The following is a 17,801-nucleotide window of genomic DNA, read 5'->3' on the forward strand; positions in this document are numbered from 1 at the left end:
GCTTGCACAATACGATGATGTGTTTTCCGATGTAGCGGGGAAACTTGTAGGTCCACCAGTAACGGTTCATATGAGGGAAGGTGTGACCCCAATATTTATGAAGGCGAGAGAAGTACCATATGCTCTGCGCGAAGCTTATTCCAAGGCAATCGATGAGAAAATTGCGTCAGGTTTGTACAAACGTGTTGAATTTTCCGAATGGGCTTCAAATACACATATTGTGACAAAAAAAAGTGGGAGAATTCGGATTACTGGCAATTACAAGCCAACTATAAATAAAGGTATGATAATAGATGAGCACCCGATACCAAGGGCAGACCATATATTCAACAGAATGAAGGGTGCCAAGCTGTTTTGTCACCTCGACATTACTGATGCTTATAGTCACCTCACAATTGATGATAAATTCAGTGAAATGTTGACATTGAATACTCCGACGCATGGACTCGTGAGACCAACAAGAGCCGTGTATGGCGCGGCAAATATTCCGGCAGTGTGGCAAAGGCGAATGGAGATGGTTTTGCAAGGGTTAGACAACGTACACAACTTTTTTGATGACATTTTAGTATTCGCATCCGATTTCGATGACCTGATGTCAGCGCTAGAAATGGTATTGGAGCGTCTTCGGGCGCATGGGCTAAAACTAAATCGTTCAAAATGTGTTTTTGGGGCAACCGAAGTGGAATTCCTGGGTCACCACATAAATGGCGAAGGGTTAATGAAAGCTGATAAGCATATGGAAGCAGTTCGTAACGCGCCAAAACCGAAATCTCCAGAAGAACTACAACTTTTCCTAGGTAAGGCTACATACTACTCGTCATTTATTCCAGACTTATCTACCAAAGATCGTCCACTTCGACAAATGCTACAAACAAGGCCATTCAAATGGACGCCTGAAGGCGAAAAGGCCTATGCAAAAATTAAGAGCGAATTACTATCACCACGTACGTTAATGACATACGATCCCCAGTTACCACTAATTCTGGCGACAGACGCCAGTAAAACCGGGTTGGGCGCTGTCTTGTCGCATAGATTAGCTAATGGCGAAGAGCGTCCGATAGCTTTTGCCAGCCGAACGATGAGTGGCACTGAAATACGATATCCCCAAATAGATAAGGAGGCCCTTGCCATTGTATGGGCAGTACAAAAATTTTTTATGTATTTATATGCCCGTCACTGGATTCTGGTAACAGACAGTAAGCCGCTGAGTCAAATTTTACATCCACAGAAGACTTTGCCTCAACTGTGTATTAGTAGAATGGCAAATTATGCCGATTTTTTGGCCAATTTTGATTTTGAGGTTATGTTTAAGCGATCAAAAGAAAACGCCAATGCAGACTATTGTTCTAGGTTACCCCAAATGACCAGTGCAATACAAGTTAACCAGATGCAGGAATCAAAAGTGAGCGAACGGGATTTTGACCAATTTGACTGGTTTGCAACGCATCAAATTTCTCAACTACCAGTAAACTCTGATACTGTTGAACGAGAAACACGGAAAGACTCGCATCTAGGAAAAATATTGCAGCTACTGCAGTCAGGTTATAATTTATTACGTGAAGGCTACAAGTCGCCAGAAAGTAACTATACTATAGCCGCTGGTTGTCTTATGTTTGAACATCGTGTAGTAATACCACCAAAACTACGAGAACGGATACTGCGAGATTTGCACAAAGGACATATTGGGATAGTGAAAATGAAGGGTCTGGCTAGGTCATTCGTATATTGGCCTGGCATTGACACCGATATAGAAAATACGGGAAAAAATTGCGGAAGCTGCAACGACAATGCTCGATTACCAAATCAGTTCAATTTTCATCATTGGGAATACCCGAAGGCCCCATGGGAGAGAGTCCATCTCGATTTTGCAGGCCCTATGTACAACACGAACCTGTTGATCATCACCGACGCCTATAGCAAATGGCTCGAGGTAAAGGTTACAAACTCAACGACATCGGCAGCTACGATAGCAATACTTGATGAACTATTTGCCTCTTATGGTATTCCAATCACAGTAGTAACGGATAATGGTCCAAATTTCACTTCGATTGAATTTAAGGAATACTTAAGAGGTAAAGGAGTGAAATTTCATAAAAGAACGGCACCCTATCACCCCGCCACAAACGGACAGGCGGAGCGCTATGTCCAGACTATAAAAAATGCTCTGAAAGCAATGGGATCGGATAATGCAACATTAAGGCGCGATATAAATGAATTCTTGAGCCAATACCGGAAGGCACCTCATTCCACCACCGGACAATCGCCCGCACACCTATTTTTAAATCGAAACATACGCACCACCATTGATCTAGTGAGGCCAGACACAGTTTATGAGAAGGTAATGCAGAAACAAAAATCGAATTTTACTCCATCATTCAGATCATGTGACCCAGGTGAATATGTATATTTCAAATCAAATAGACCCTACGAAGAAAAGTGGTTAAAAGGACGCATCATATCGAGAATGGGAGATTTACATTATAACATCGAGTATGCGGGTAAGGAGTTCAAGCGTCATATCAATCAAATTCGGAAAGGAGGAGGAGTGAGTACTAATGCATCGAAGGGCCTAATGCTCCTGGTTAAAGATTTCCCTGAACAAACACCGTGTCCAAGAACATTGGGGGATGTGCCTCGAGCGTCATCTGCACAACCATCTTTAAATCGCGGACAATCTCAACCACAACATGGACCGAGAGATTCGTTTAACGAATTGGGAAGCTTGACCCCCCAAAATACATCACAACCAGAAACTCCAGCTATCCCTAGGAGGTCAAAAAGAATCAGGAGAGCCCCCCTGGTATACTCGCCCTAGTTGGAGGGGAGGAGAATGTTATGTATTTCGTTCATGTTGATCAATAGTCAAACAATAATTAATCTGGCATCTCTTCTTAATCTTATTCTTTTTATTATTCTTGTTTTCTCGTGTAACACATGTTCTATAATTCACTTCCTTTTTGTCAGAGATTGTGTAACAAGGTACAACAATAAACGGAAATATATAAAATTAATATATGGAAGGAGTCTTATTTCAGTTGTGCGTGCTTTTGTGAATTTAATACAAACGTTTTTAATGACATCTTTACCAAATTCGAAAATTCGACACTCATCGCTCGACTTTCCTACAGAATACCCTAAATAACAATATTAATTAAAAAATAATCAATACCAACTTCATAACAATCAAATTCTATATTTGGCAAAAAGTCTAATCAAAATTTTTGTATCAATTAAACTTAATACTGTTCAAAATAAAAAAAAGCACCAAAAGCACTAAATGAAAATGCCAGAAAGCACCATGTTGGTGTTTTTTTTGAAAAGGCACCAAAAAGGCAATTTGGTGCTTTTTAGAAATCAAAAAGCACTAAATTTGGTGCTAAAAGCACCAAATTGGCAACACTGGTGCCCATTTGACAGAACGCTGCCGTCAATATAACAGAACAACAACGTTTGCGAAGCGCATATGAAACAGAAGAAGAAGAACGACAACGTCTCTCTTCGTAAACAAATTATTTTCTCTTTATACGTCTCTTTCTATCTATTCGCATCGTCAATAATTGCATAAATTTTCGGCAAATACCTGTAGTATTACTAAACACAAAAAGTATTAAATAATTTACATTTCTTTTTTGGAAATAAAAGGTAAGTGCCAAATTGCTTCTGATGTTTGGGATATGGTTATCATCTTGGCAAAATACATGTAATCGAAAAGTCGTCGGGTTCTAATCAGAATAAAATCAGCACCTGAAAGCGCAATAAACAAATAAATATCAAATAGACAAAAAATAAAAACAATTTCTAAATTACGTTTATCTGAAATAATTACGCATTACAAAATTGCTTCTATTAAATCGAAAAAGAATTGCTCATGCTTTCATTGGGCCCCCAAATGGAACCTTCACCGAATTGTTTGAATTTAAAGTATGGTACCCGGAAATACCATCCAAAGGGTCAATAAATACTTGGTATATCTCCTTTATTGCCCAAACGGAACGATCTTTGCGTCATTTTGAAGCTTTGTTAGTATACTTTAAATATATGGCCCATACACTTTAGGAGGCTCAAAATCTATTAAAAGTAGATTTGAAATCCTTTTTTATAAGGCAAATGACATTTGAAATCTGGGTAAAATGGATTTTGGAGATATAATGTGAATGAGGTATTATATAGCTTAGGAGATAACCCAAAGAAGAAAATCTTTCTCCAGTTTTTTAATATTTTCGAAAATTCATCTATATGTTATGAAATTCTATCCTATCTTCGCGATCCCAATGTGGAAGAGGTGGCCGGCCTTCGGCCGCGATTTATAATTTTGAGTTTCAGGTTGGAACGCTATGTGTAATAGAGGTGTGAACTTGACACGAAATTGCCGTGACTCACGAAAATTGACAAAGCCGTGAGTGTGCGTGATTAACCAACCACAAATTATTTCTTCGTCAGTGCGCGCATGTAAAGAAATTCGAAAATAATGCCGCTCATGAAGAATTGAACTCGTTTACAATTTTAGTGACATCCACACTGGTAGAACAACTTCGTTATATTAACGAAATTCGTCATTAAAATTGAGCTAATGAAACAATTTAAAATAATTTCGTTAATAGCACAACATTTTTCGTTATTGTAATGAAAGTTTATTAACGGAACGTTTCAAAATATTAACGGACGTTTTCATTCTCTCAGGTTAGGTTGTAGAGGTTAGGTTAGTTAGGTGGCAGCCCGATGTATAAGGCTCACTTAGACTATTCAGTCCATTGTGATACCACATTGGTGAACTTCTCTCTTATCACTGAGTGCTCTCCGATTCTATGTTAAGCTCAATGACAAGGGACCTCCTTTTTATAGCCGAGTCCGAACGGCGTTCCACATTGCAGCGAAACCACTTAGAGAAGCTTTGTAACCCTCAGAAATGTCACCAACATTACTGAGGTAGGATAATCCACCGCGGAAAAACTTTTTGGTGTTCGGTCGAAGCAGGAATCGAACCCACGACCTTGTGTATGCAAGGCGGGCATACTAACCATTGCACCACGGTGGCTCCCAAAGTTCATAATCTTTGCTTCAAAAATATTTTTCGTTAAATTTAGGAAAAAAAGTTTGAAAATTTGCATCCCTACGTTAAAGTCGCATGTCTTAGAACTAAGGCAAAATTTCCTTAAAGTAAAGAAACACATTTTTGATTTAAAGAAATCGTCGTTAAATTAACTGAAATATTAGGCTAAGACTCATTTTGAGGAATCGAAACCACGACCTTGTGTATGCTAACCATTGCACCACGGTGGCTAGGTTGTAGCTCCTACGTTTCTTTTCGTCCCATATCAACTTGGTTTGCTCGTAACCATTCGAAGAGACCCAGCGTCTTCGCCATAGTTCAACATATTTGACCTCTATTCTGTAATGATAATAAGATAGTGGACGAAAAACGTCCGCTAGGACATTATTCGCTCCAGCAAATCAGCTTCTTCATTTCCTATTATCCCACAGTGCCCAGGCACCCAGCAGAGAATTATATTATGCTGTTCAGTGAAAACCTTGAGTTCTCTACGACAGCGGCTGACTACCTTAGACCTTATGTCAGCACTGCACAATGCTTTTATAGCTGGCTGACTGTCGATAAAGAAGCTGATATCGCTTCTGAATAACGGCCTCATCAACAGCGACTCATTGTCTGTGGCAGTAATCAGGTGGCTAATATTAGACGATTTTGATGAAATTTGGTACAGTTTTGATGGATGAATGGAGGAATATCTGTATATATACAACAAGAAATTAGTCCATTCAATGTCTAGACGCCTTGATGCTGTTATCAAACAAAAAGGAATACCCAAAAAGTACTAAATGTACCAAAAACCAATTTTAGAACTACCTGTGCCAATAATTGTGTTCCTCAAAAAATGTGAATTTATTTTTAGTTTTTATACCCTAAATCACATAGTGGTCAGGGTATAATAACTTTGATCTGCCAAAAATGTGCCTATCAGAAATATTGACTTTAGACCCCATATAATATATACCGATCGACCTCCTGAGTCGATCTAGCCCTTGGTGTTCGTCCGTCTGTCCATGTATTTTTTTGTTCGCAGGATTCCGGTCGCAATTATTAACCGATTTTGATGAATTTTGGTATGTGGCGTTTTTTTTTTTGGGACAAGGACGAACGCTATTAAATTTGGAAAAAATCGGATAAAATTTAGATATAGCTCCCATATGTATGTATCCCATATAAATGTATCGCCGTTTGGCGTCAAATTTGCTACAAAGTAATCCAATGGACCACCCTTTAAGTGTGCCAAATTTCATAGAAATCGGTTCAGAATTAGATATAGCTCCCATATATATGTGTCGCCCAATTTTCCCAAATTTGGCCATATGTCAAGAAGTCATCGAAATATGTTCAGATTTAGCTATAACTCCGATATATATGTATCGCCCGATTTTAAGAAACTTGGCCATAAAATTTGGCTTATTATAATGTTCTATAGTACTGGCTATATGTGCAAAATATCATCCAAATCGGCTCAGATTTAGATATAGCTCCCATATATATGTATCGCCCAATTTTCAAAAATTTGCCTCTTATAACCTTAGTGGCCTCAATTTTAAACCGATTTTACTCAAATTAAGCGCAAGGTAATCTCTTGTAATATCAACAAATCCGGCAAAATATAATCCAAATCAGTTCAGATTTAGATATAACTCCCATATATATGTATCGCCCGTTTTTAAAAAAATTACCCCTTACAAATTTCTTTCTGACCATAATAGCCTTATTTAGTACCCGATCTTACTCTAATTTAGCACAAGGTAACCTTCTGTGATATCAACGAAATCTGGGAAATATCAACGAAATCGGTTCAGATTTAGATATAGCTCCCATATATATGCATCTATCGATTTTTCCAAATTTGGCCATAATACTCTTATTTATTAAACAATGTCGCTCAAATTTCAAATGTACATGTATGAGCTGATCGTATTTAGACTTACATGTAGCTCTTACATAAATCTATTATCCTATTTTAAGAAATTTGACTTTATTAACTTTTTTTGACTTATTACTAATTGAGCGATTTCAAGTTTTTTATTTTAATAATGGACTCAATATTAGTGGCATACTAACTCTGTAGGTTCAGAATCAACTATAGCTCCTATTATCACACATTTCTGTTCAAGATTTTGATAAAACTCCCATGTAACCCTTAATGTTCTTAAATGTGGAAATGTGGTTTTTCCCCAAACCTATACCATTGATACCCCACAAAAATGTTTACTAATTCAGTAGTGGTGGTTTAGGGTATGATATACTCGGCTCCGCCCGACTTTCTGCTTTACTCACTTGTTTTTTTATAATTTAAATATTTAACGAACAAAATATTTTCTAAAATAAAAAATGAACTAGATCATTTCAATCCAAATTAAAATATTATTTAATTTAAAATAGCTTCATATCATTTTACCATGTGTTTTTTTTTATCAAAATTGTTTGGTGTGCCAATACTTATGTGTGTCGCTGTAAATAACTTCCAACCCATAGCAAAAAAGAAAAATGAAAATTGAATGCCGACAGTTTACCAATCAACATAGAATGGGAAATTCTATCAAATGCTTTTCTTAGATCAGTATAAATAGTATTACTAGTTGTTATCAGATTATGTGTCTTACATTAATTGCAACAAATTTAATACCAGATTACTAATATACGTAATTCAAAGTTTTTATACTGGTGTGTCAACACTCTCATTCAATAGATTATGATGGAATGTTTTTGAACCTATCACGTGTACATTTTGAAAACGGAATACATATATACTAAATACAAATCACGTGTATAACGTCGTCATATATACAGAACCTGTTGAAATCGACAAATTAGAAGAAAACTACTCAGTATACAATTTAACTCATCTGTATAACGTTTTGCTTTTCATTTTTATTCTAAACGACTATGTGGTCAAAGTATAATAACTTTGATTAAAATGTTGATTATATATAATTATTATTTTTTTTCAAAAAGCATGGCGCAATTTTTACCAATCTTCATTTTCTATACATTTTAATTTTTTTAGTTAATTTGGAAAAATTGGTTTCAAATGTAGATATATGTGTCATATACTCGTATATGTATGTTCATACTAAATCATCACTCTAAATCATTAACCGATTTTGTTGTTGTTGTTGTAATAGTTTTTAATGTAGTTTCATCCAGTTTGTTCTATGCTTGTGTAGTTCAGCTGGTAGCCAGATCAAGGAACTCTGCGACAAGGATGGGATGTGTCCAGAGTGATCTGGTAGTTAGACTGGTAGGCTTAGCTGGGCAAGCAATAAGGTGACGAGTGTCATGTGGCCCTTGATTACAGATGGTACACACGTCAGCTACGCTGCTATCAATCACTGATAAGTAGGAATTGAGGTGGCTCCACTTGCCTGATCTTAATTGGGCCAAAACTACCCTTGTCTGCCTTGGGAGGTCTCTCTCCGGTGCTATGGGCGGTGGTCGGACTCCGAGAACAGGATTAACCTTGTAGCTTCTCACCGCTTCAGCTGCTACAGTATCCTCATGAATCCTGTTCAGACCTGTCTGGTATGCTGCCTGATCTAGAGGCTCTCTTTTGTAACGCTGGATCTCGGGCTCTAGAAGGTGAAGATCAACCCTTACATTCCTGGGTGGAGGTTGACTATCCACAAGATGGTGATTCGGATGACAACTTCGATGGCAACCCAAGAGGTACTGCTTTGACAACATGTAGTTGTGTCGACGCACTGGGATGATCTTGGTCTCCGCATAAAGGTGATCCAGGGGTGTACTGCGTAGACATCCTGTTGCGGTTCTAAGGGCAGCGTTCTGACAGGTATGTATGTTATTCCACTGCGTATCGCTCGTTTGAGGTGTCCACACTGGCGCTGTATACTTTACCACTGACCGGCCAATTGTCTTATATGTAGTTAACAAGGTTTCTTTGTCCGCACCCCAAGTGCTGCCGGCAAGCGAATTGAGGACCTTGTTTCTACCGCGGAGCTTATCACAAATTGACGTGGCATAGGCGGACGACTTATAAAGGCTGTCGAATGTGACCCCGAGAATCTTGGGGTAATTTGTTGTAGGAATTCTTTCGCCATCGACTCTGACATTCAACTGCCTGCGTACTTCCGCCGTCCATGTAGTGAATAGTGTGGCTGAGGATTTGGTGGGAGATATCCTCAAATTTCTTGCAGTGAAATAACTGGTAAGATCAGCGAGGTAGACATTTAATCCTGACGGCGTCGAGATTGTGTCTTATGCGGACGATTGCACAATCATGGCATCCGGGCTCATTGTTGATGACATTTGCGATCGATTAAATGTCTATCCATTTTTTTCGATTTGGTACAGTGTCAGTGAATGCTACCTGAAAGTATCAGTCACAGCTATTGAGATTTACATAGATATACACAGTCTCACATAAGTTTACATACCCTTGAGGTTTTTACCTTATAACTAAACATGTTTCTTGTTGTTTTTTATAATCCAGACTAAAAAAATCTTCTTGAAAATTGACAAATACTTTGTTTTTCAAGTTAATTTACAAAATCTAAAGCATATATATGCATATTTTATTATATTTTATTAATTAAAGAAAATACAATTGTTTAAACCGTATGTAAACTAGTGTAAGACTGTGTAGCTCACATATAAATTACCAGACATAGGGTCATACTCTCATTTACAGGTTAACTGTAAATGAATGATTTTATGAATATCCATTATTTTTGAATGAAAATTAAATTTTCTTACAAATGAAATTCCCCAATATTTAACCCATTCCCGTGTGAGGTCTTTCTTCGGTGCATCTATACTGCCATATTTTTAATTTTTAACTTTCTAAAATGGATCAAATAGATCAGGATTGGCGAAGCTACTTCCTGAGTACATAAAAACCGCAAGATATGGACACAAGATCAAAATATGGCTCATATTTGAGATAAGGGCTAAATATACACCAGTCTACCGATTTGAAGGCATAGAAGGCACAAATATAGTCTAAATTGTTTGAAACTGGAAGTAAAATGTCTCGTAAAATCGGGACATTCTCATGTGCATTTGATTATTGAAGTAAAAATCTACAGAATCTGAAAAAAGTTTTTTCCAGACGAAACATTCCTTTAGAAATCAAACAAAATGTTTTTATCTCTAATAAGGTTACACTTGGTCTTCGTAAACTGTATAATTGTGGGTTCCATTTGCCATTTCGGGACAATCGCGAACAATCTCATTTGAATTTCATATGACACAAGTAAACTACTGTTTGGTATTTTTATCGTGCACTCAGAATTTTAATAAATATAATAGAATTAGGCTCATTGGGAATAGGATAGTTCGATAGGTATTTGAAGTTAATTGGTACGAATATGTGTGTGGAAAGGTGAAGGAATTTCTGTTGGCATTTATATTACGCTTCGGAGATTGATGTTCTTTTACAAGGCCGTATAAAGGTCGTTGCCTTCTGATGTAATAATGAGATTTGTTCTTTTTTCACATTCAGTGCGGAACCCACAGATTATTATACCATCTATTCATTATTCCATTTTCGAGAGATCTTTTGTGGTACCTGTACAATTTCTATATAGATTTAAGATTTTTTTAGTGGCAGTACACTATTGAATTGAAATGCTTCTTAACACTTTCGACCACGAATAGGTATCGCTAATTTTTTTTTTACTTTTAATCATGATGAAGTCATTTAAGAAGCGTCTAGCCAAAATTTCGGGTCGTCACGCTCATTCGTTTAGGGAGAATGTTGCCTGTGGGCAACTTTGGGCAATTGTGAATACAAAATAGTTTGCAATGATAGACATATTACGTTTTATTGGATTTTTTTTTAAGTTCTTTGTTATTTTACAGTAAATATATACTTAGATACGCGCGTGAGTGGAATTTCACTCACGCTCACACACATTCACGAATAAATATTTGTACGCACGCCATGCGCGTAGTAATTCATGCTCGCGTCAATTCACGAAATGAAAAGTCATACTCGCGCACCCTCACACATGAACAACGTTTATGCCTCACGCTTTCGCAAGATTCACGACAATTTTCGTAATTCACGACAAATCTCGTGATTCACGAATATTTTCGTGGCTCAATAAAATTCTTGTAATTCACGAAATTTCTCGTGACTCACGCTATTGAAATCTTAAGCGTGATTAAATAAGTAAAGGTGATTAAAATCGGTGAGCTTGAATTTAATGAATTTTTTCGTAATTGTGACTTTTTGTGTCTCTGTTTTACCGTGAGTGTGAATTTTATCGTTAACATGAATTTTATGGTGAACGTGAATTTTATCTTGAGCGTGAGTTGGAGCGTGAAAGTTAATTTTTATCGGGTGCGTGATTTCGGAGAAATTTTACTCACTCACAATCACGAATACAATTTGATTTTTACTCACGCTCACACGCCACGCATTTTTGTTTAGTCCCCTTCAATTTACCTTCGTTAACCCCACCATTTCAACCAATCTTTTTGAGGGAGTATTTTACATTTCACAATTAGACGAGATTTTCTCAAATGAAATTATTATATATGATCTATGTGGGTGTATTTAAAATTCGGCCCTGCCTTACAGAATTACTTTGGGAAGTTTTTAATAAAATAAATGCACATTGCCATTGGTAATGTGAACTTCATGCTTCATTGTATACTCTTTATTATTAATATATACCATTTCATCATTAGTGGAAGCAATATTGATATCAAACAATTCGCAATTACAAAGTTCTTTTTTTCAATATTTAATTACTAACATTATGTAATCAGATCAATTTACATCGTAACACTTTTACTAAATATATAAATATATTATTAATGAATATTTGCATTAATATTAATCCACTCATAGACAGTTTTCATTTCATTTTAAAATGGGTAGCTCATACAACTTGTTGTTTCTCCTTAAACAGTATTAAATCTTGGGCTTTATTATAATTTCATGGAGCAAAAGCAAATCGAAATTCTGTTTTTCTTCTCAAAATATTGGAAGATTGTCGATCTTCATGTGTAATAGATGATAATACCGTCAAACCAATCCCTGCATGTCTTCAAGCTCAAATTAATAACTAGTAATATTTTTTTATTGGTTTGTTCGATTTTTTAATTTGAAGACATGGGCCGATAAAGGTTAAATTACAATAAAATCTACTCCAAAATATTAATATTAATAATAATTGGTAAAATTATTTAAATATGAAATAAACATAAATGTAAAAAAATATATAAAAAATAAAATAAAAAAATCACATATTTATGGATTAACATCAATAATATTAGTACATGACAATAATATACCGCATTAAGACAAGCAATGGACGCTACTATAAAAAAATTGCCGATATGTATCAGCGCAATATTCAAATATGCAAGTTTTAAAATGGTGCACTAGCTCTAATACGGTTCAAATTTTGGTTCAAAGTATGATTCAATAGAAATGCTGGGGATATTATTAATTTGTATCTAATTTCGGCGGTTGTCCAAACCGAAGGGGCAGTTCCGAAACTTCTTAGCCTAGCACAACAAACGTGGTATAAACAGACAAAAGTTAAATGTTTTGGAAAAATCCATCTCTGTTATGAACACATATTAAATGTTTGTTTCCTTCATATAGAAACAGGTGTTCAAAAAAGACGCATCCGCAATTTTTTTACAATGGAAAAATTAGAAATGCGTGCTATCATTAAATATTTACATAAAAAATGTTTATCGGGACAAGAAATTCATAATGATATGGTGAATGTGTTAGGTGAAAGTGATCTTTCATATCGTTACCTTAATATACAAAGGCCCTAACTCATGAAAAACGAAGTTTTGCAGGAGGAGAAAAAAACTTAATAAAATAAGAAACACACCAGGTACAAAAGCATTTAAAATGCAGTTTTTATTATTAACATCAGACAAATTCAAAATTATAATATTTTTTTTTTAATATTTACATTTTTAATTAATTTATATGAGCTTTTTGGGTTTGAATTTTTGAAAAAAAAAATGAGTTGGGACTTTTTCTTGCACAACTTAAAATAAAAAAAAATAACATATCAATTCATATTTAAGTAAAGCAAATGTTGGAATTAATAAAACAGTTTATATTTTGAGAGAATATAAACTTAGGTTTTATAAGGTAATTGTTCATAAAAGTGAATCGTACAGACCGATATCCCTTCTCTCGCCAGTAGCCAAGACACTTGAGGCATTACTCCTCCCAGCCTTGTGGAGAATTTTCTAGCTGCCCACCATTAACATGGATTCCGTAAGGTACACAGTACGACGACAGCCTTATGCGCTTTACAGACTATCAGTCATTCCGGACGACAGTGCTCGTGTCGAACATATCCCACATATTTTGTGCACATTATAAGTTAAGTCCGAAGGCATAATCGATACTGCTGCATGTTTATGGGATCGATAACACATTTACCGATTATTCGGACCGATACCGACAAGTCGTATCGATCCGACACACTGTAAGATTCTTAACAAACACCGACATTCCGTCCGGAATAACTGATAGTCTGTAAAGCGCATTACATGCCATTTCGACACATATCAATAGGGGACTTAATCAGCCCAAGCCGTGTCATAGGACGGTCCTGGTGGCGCTTGACCTATCGAAAGCATTCGATACGGTCAACCAAGCCACACTATTTGAGGACATCGAGAATACGTCCCTACCGGCAGGAACGAAGCGTTGGGTTCTGAATTGTATGTGTGGACGCCAGTCGTACGTGGAATTTAGGGACAATAAGTCAAACCCCCATAGAGTTAAACAGGGAGTTCCCCAGGGCGGGGTGATATCTCCGGCACTGTTTGACCTCTACCTGTCCTCGATTCCACCCCCTCCTGACGGCGTCGAAATTGTGTCTACGCAGTACACCCCTGGATCACCTTTATGCGGAGACCAAGATCATCCCAGTGCGTTGACACAATTAGGTACATGTTGTCAAAGCAGTACCTCTTGGGTTGCCATCGAAGTTGTCATCCGAATCACCATCTTGTGGATAGACAACCTCCACCCAGGAATGTAAGGGTTGATCTTCACCTTCTAGAGCCCGAGATCCAGCGTTACAAACGAGAGCCTCTAGATCAGGCATCATACCAGACAGGTCTGAACAGAATTCATGAGGATACTGTAGCTGAAGCGGTGAGAAGCTACAAGGTTAATCTAGTTCTCGGAGTCCGACCGCCGCCCATAGCACCGGAGGAGAGAGACCTCCCACGGCAGACCAAGGTAGTTTTGGCCCAACTAAGATCAGGCAAGTGCAGCCGCCTCAATTCATACTTATCAGTGATTGATAGCAGCGTAGCTGACGTGTGTCCCATCTGCAATCAAGGGTCACATGACACTCGTCACCTTTTTGCTTGCCCAGCTAAGCCTACCCAGATCACTCTGGACATCCTTGTCGCAGAGTTCCTTGATCTGGCTACAAGTTGAACTACACAAGCATAGGACAAAATGGATGATACCACATTAAAAACTGTTACAACAACAGTAATAACCGCTCACAGACATACATAACACAAAAGCAATATAAACAAAATCAGAAAATCTATGCCTACTATGTGTTTTTGCAGTAATAATTGAGTTAGGCTTTTTTGTAAATATTGTGTGGGTATGAGTTAGGGCTTTTTTTGTACATATTGTGTGGATATGAGTTAGGGCTTTACATTATTAACTTATAACATTGCTATTTTTCAACGCATCTCCGTAAATTTTTTTATGGAAGGTGTATCTGATGGTGCTCTGTCAGAATCGACAAAAAACACGATTTCAAAAAATTATGAGTTGGGGCCTTTCTATATTAAGGTAACGATATGTATTGTCCGAGTTTCCCAAATTTGGCCATAAGTCCTTTAGTTAGCAACCGATCTAACTCAAAGTTGGCGGATTCTAATCTTCTATAGTACTTACTATATGTGCAACAAATCATGGAAATCGGTTATGATTTATAAATAGCTCCCATATGTATGTATCGCCCGATTTTCTCAAATTTCGCCATAAGTCCCTTGTTTATCAACCGATCTTTCTCGAATTTGGCCAAATCTAATTTTCTATGGTATTTACTATATGTGCACAAATTCATCGAAATCGTTTCAGATTTATGTATAGCTCCCTTATATATGTATCGCCCGATTTTCCCAAATTTAACCATAAACCCCTTATTTATTAACCGATATTACTCAACTTTAGAACCCAATAACGGTCTGTGATATCAACCAAACCTGCAAAATATCATCCAAATCGGTTCAGATTTAGATATAGCTCCCATATATATGCCACCTCCGATGTTCTGAAATTTATCCCTAATAACCTTATTTTTGAATAGTGGGCCCATTTATTAACCGATCTTACTCAAATTTAGCACAAGATAATCTCCTGTGATACCAACCAATCCTGCAAAATATCATCAAAATCGGTTCAGATTTACATATAGCTCCCATATATAGATATCGCTCGATTTTCCCAAATTTCCCCTAAAATGCTCTTATTTATTAACCCATGCTAATCAAGTTTCAAGTTTTTATGTATTATCCGATCGTATTTAGACTTACATGTAACTCTTACATACACTGAAAAAAATATTGTCGTGAGGTCAAAGATTTCATATCTTTAAAATACAAATGTAAATTTTGCTTAGCATAGAAGACGCATTTCTCTACTATAAAGTTTTTTCCTTGTTCAAAAGTCGATCAACTTTTCAATGAAGTCATATTGTCCTTATAATTAAGTGATTTCACTTAAAAATGGGTATCATAACATGGAAGAAAAAATGTTTGGGCTAAGTTCAACTTGACTTTAATAATTCAGAAAAATTCTTTAAATTTAATGAAATTGTTTTTAAATTCGTTGTCTTTTTGCATCTTGACTTCAAAGCAAAAAGTCGTTCAAATTTAGGACATATTTTTCAACACTTTATTTTAAAGACGTTTTTTACTTAAAACGTAGTACAATTTCTACTGGAAGTCGAGTCTTAATTTTGAAAATAAAGTTGTCGTTAACTCGTTTTTAAAGGACTTTGATAGCATATGAAGAAACAATTTTTTTTATTAATTATTTTAATTATTTTTTTATTAATAAACATTTCAATAATATTCGTATAAATAAAGATCTGTTTTGTATTAATTTTAAATCTTACCTAATTTCGCACTGAAAAAAATATTGTCGTGAGGTCAAAGATTTCATGTCTTTAAAATACGAATACAAATTTTGCTTAGCATAGACGACGCATTTCTCTAAAATAAAGTTATTTTCCTTGTCCAAAAGTCGATAAACTTTTCAATGAAGTCGTATTGTCCTTATATTTAAGTGATTTGACTTAAAAATGGGTATCTTAACTTGAAAGAAAAAATTTATAGGCTAAGGTCAACTTGACTTAAATAATTCAGAAAAATTCTTCAAATTTAATGAAATTGTCTTTAAATTTGTTGTCTTTTTGCTTCTTGACTACAAAGCAAAAAATCGTTCAAATATAGGACATGTTTTTCAAAACTTTATTTTAAAGAAGTTTTTTACTTCAAACATAGCATAATTTCTACTGGAAGTCGAGTCCTAATTTGGAAAATAAAGTTGCCGTTAACTCGTTTTTAAAGGACTTTGATAGCATATGAAGAAAAAAAGCTGAGAAAGCGAAAAATTAAAATTTGCTTCCTAGAAGCAAGTACACAAAACCTAAATTTAAAAGAGAATTGTGTCTTAAAAGTATCCTTACTTGTATTCTCCGCTTCTTTGGCTCTGAATCAATACCAAATTTTTTAAAGTAAAGACAAAATCTTTGGAACCGAGTATGCTGTTTTTTTCAGTGCGTAAATTGTCCGTACCGAAAAAATTCTCTTGGGTTTAGGTAATATTCTTCTTATATTCTTTATATATGAATATTTCAGTAATAAATATTTTTTCTACATTTTTCAAATAAAGGGCGGTACTTCGTTTGCTTTTCGCGTTGAAATTTCCTCGATTATTTTATTAAAATAGAGCGATTAAAAGCAGATAATATAACTCAATTGATACGCCTTGTCTTTTTCATCTAGATTTGACAAAGATTTAATAGGAATATTTTTGCTTTCATTTATCATTTTTATTATTTTAGAAAAAGTAATTGCGAAAATAAAGTGATTTTCAACTCGAAAACCGAACATAGTTCCGTCCTTCAAAGTTCGCACTTTTAATGCAATTTTTTTTACATTGCGTGATTTTTCTGATTTTTTTTACAATCATATACCCATCGAAAAAATGAACGGCGTGCAGGTTTCAAAACGATCCATTCATGCAAATGAGGTAACAAATATGTGGGGTCAATCTGAAAACAAACGGTGTCAATCTGACAACGACACCATGACACCATGCGTTGTCAAAACAACCAGCGTTCATGATCTGAAAACGTGATGGCTAAGAATTTATAAAAAAAAAACAAGTAAGGAAAGTTTAAAGTCGGGCGGGGCCGACTATATTATACCCTGCACCACTTTGTAGATCTAAATTTTCGATACCATATCACATCCGTCAAATGTGTTGGGGGCTATATATAAAGGTTTGTCCCAAATAAATACATTTAAATATCACTCGATTTGGACAGAATTTGATTGACTTTTACAAAATCTATAGACTCAAAATTAAAGTTGGCTAATGTACTAGGGTGGAACACAATTTTAGTTAAAAAATATGGGAAACATTTAAATCTGAAGCAATTTTAAGGAAACTTCGCCAAAGTTTATTTATGATTTATCGCTCGATATATATGTATTAGAAGTTTAGGAAAATTAGACTCATCTTTACAACTTT

The 17,801-nt window shown here is 35.8% G+C and overlaps 1 protein-coding gene across 1 annotated transcript in view; it reads left to right on the forward strand.

Moving 5' to 3' along the window:
* Window positions 1–3,505: 3,505 nt before the first annotated feature.
* Window positions 3,506–17,801, forward strand: part of LOC142219851 (acyl-CoA Delta-9 desaturase-like) — an 86,684-nt gene continuing 72,388 nt past the window's right edge. The window contains exon 1 of the mRNA XM_075288638.1: window positions 3,506–3,642. The gene's annotated coding sequence lies outside the window, so the exon portion shown is untranslated. The remainder of the gene's footprint in view (window positions 3,643–17,801) is intronic.

The sequence above is a fragment of the Haematobia irritans genome, chromosome 1, assembly GCF_050003625.1.
Source record: "Haematobia irritans isolate KBUSLIRL chromosome 1, ASM5000362v1, whole genome shotgun sequence".
In the NCBI taxonomy this organism is placed as follows: Eukaryota; Metazoa; Arthropoda; class Insecta; order Diptera; family Muscidae; genus Haematobia; species Haematobia irritans.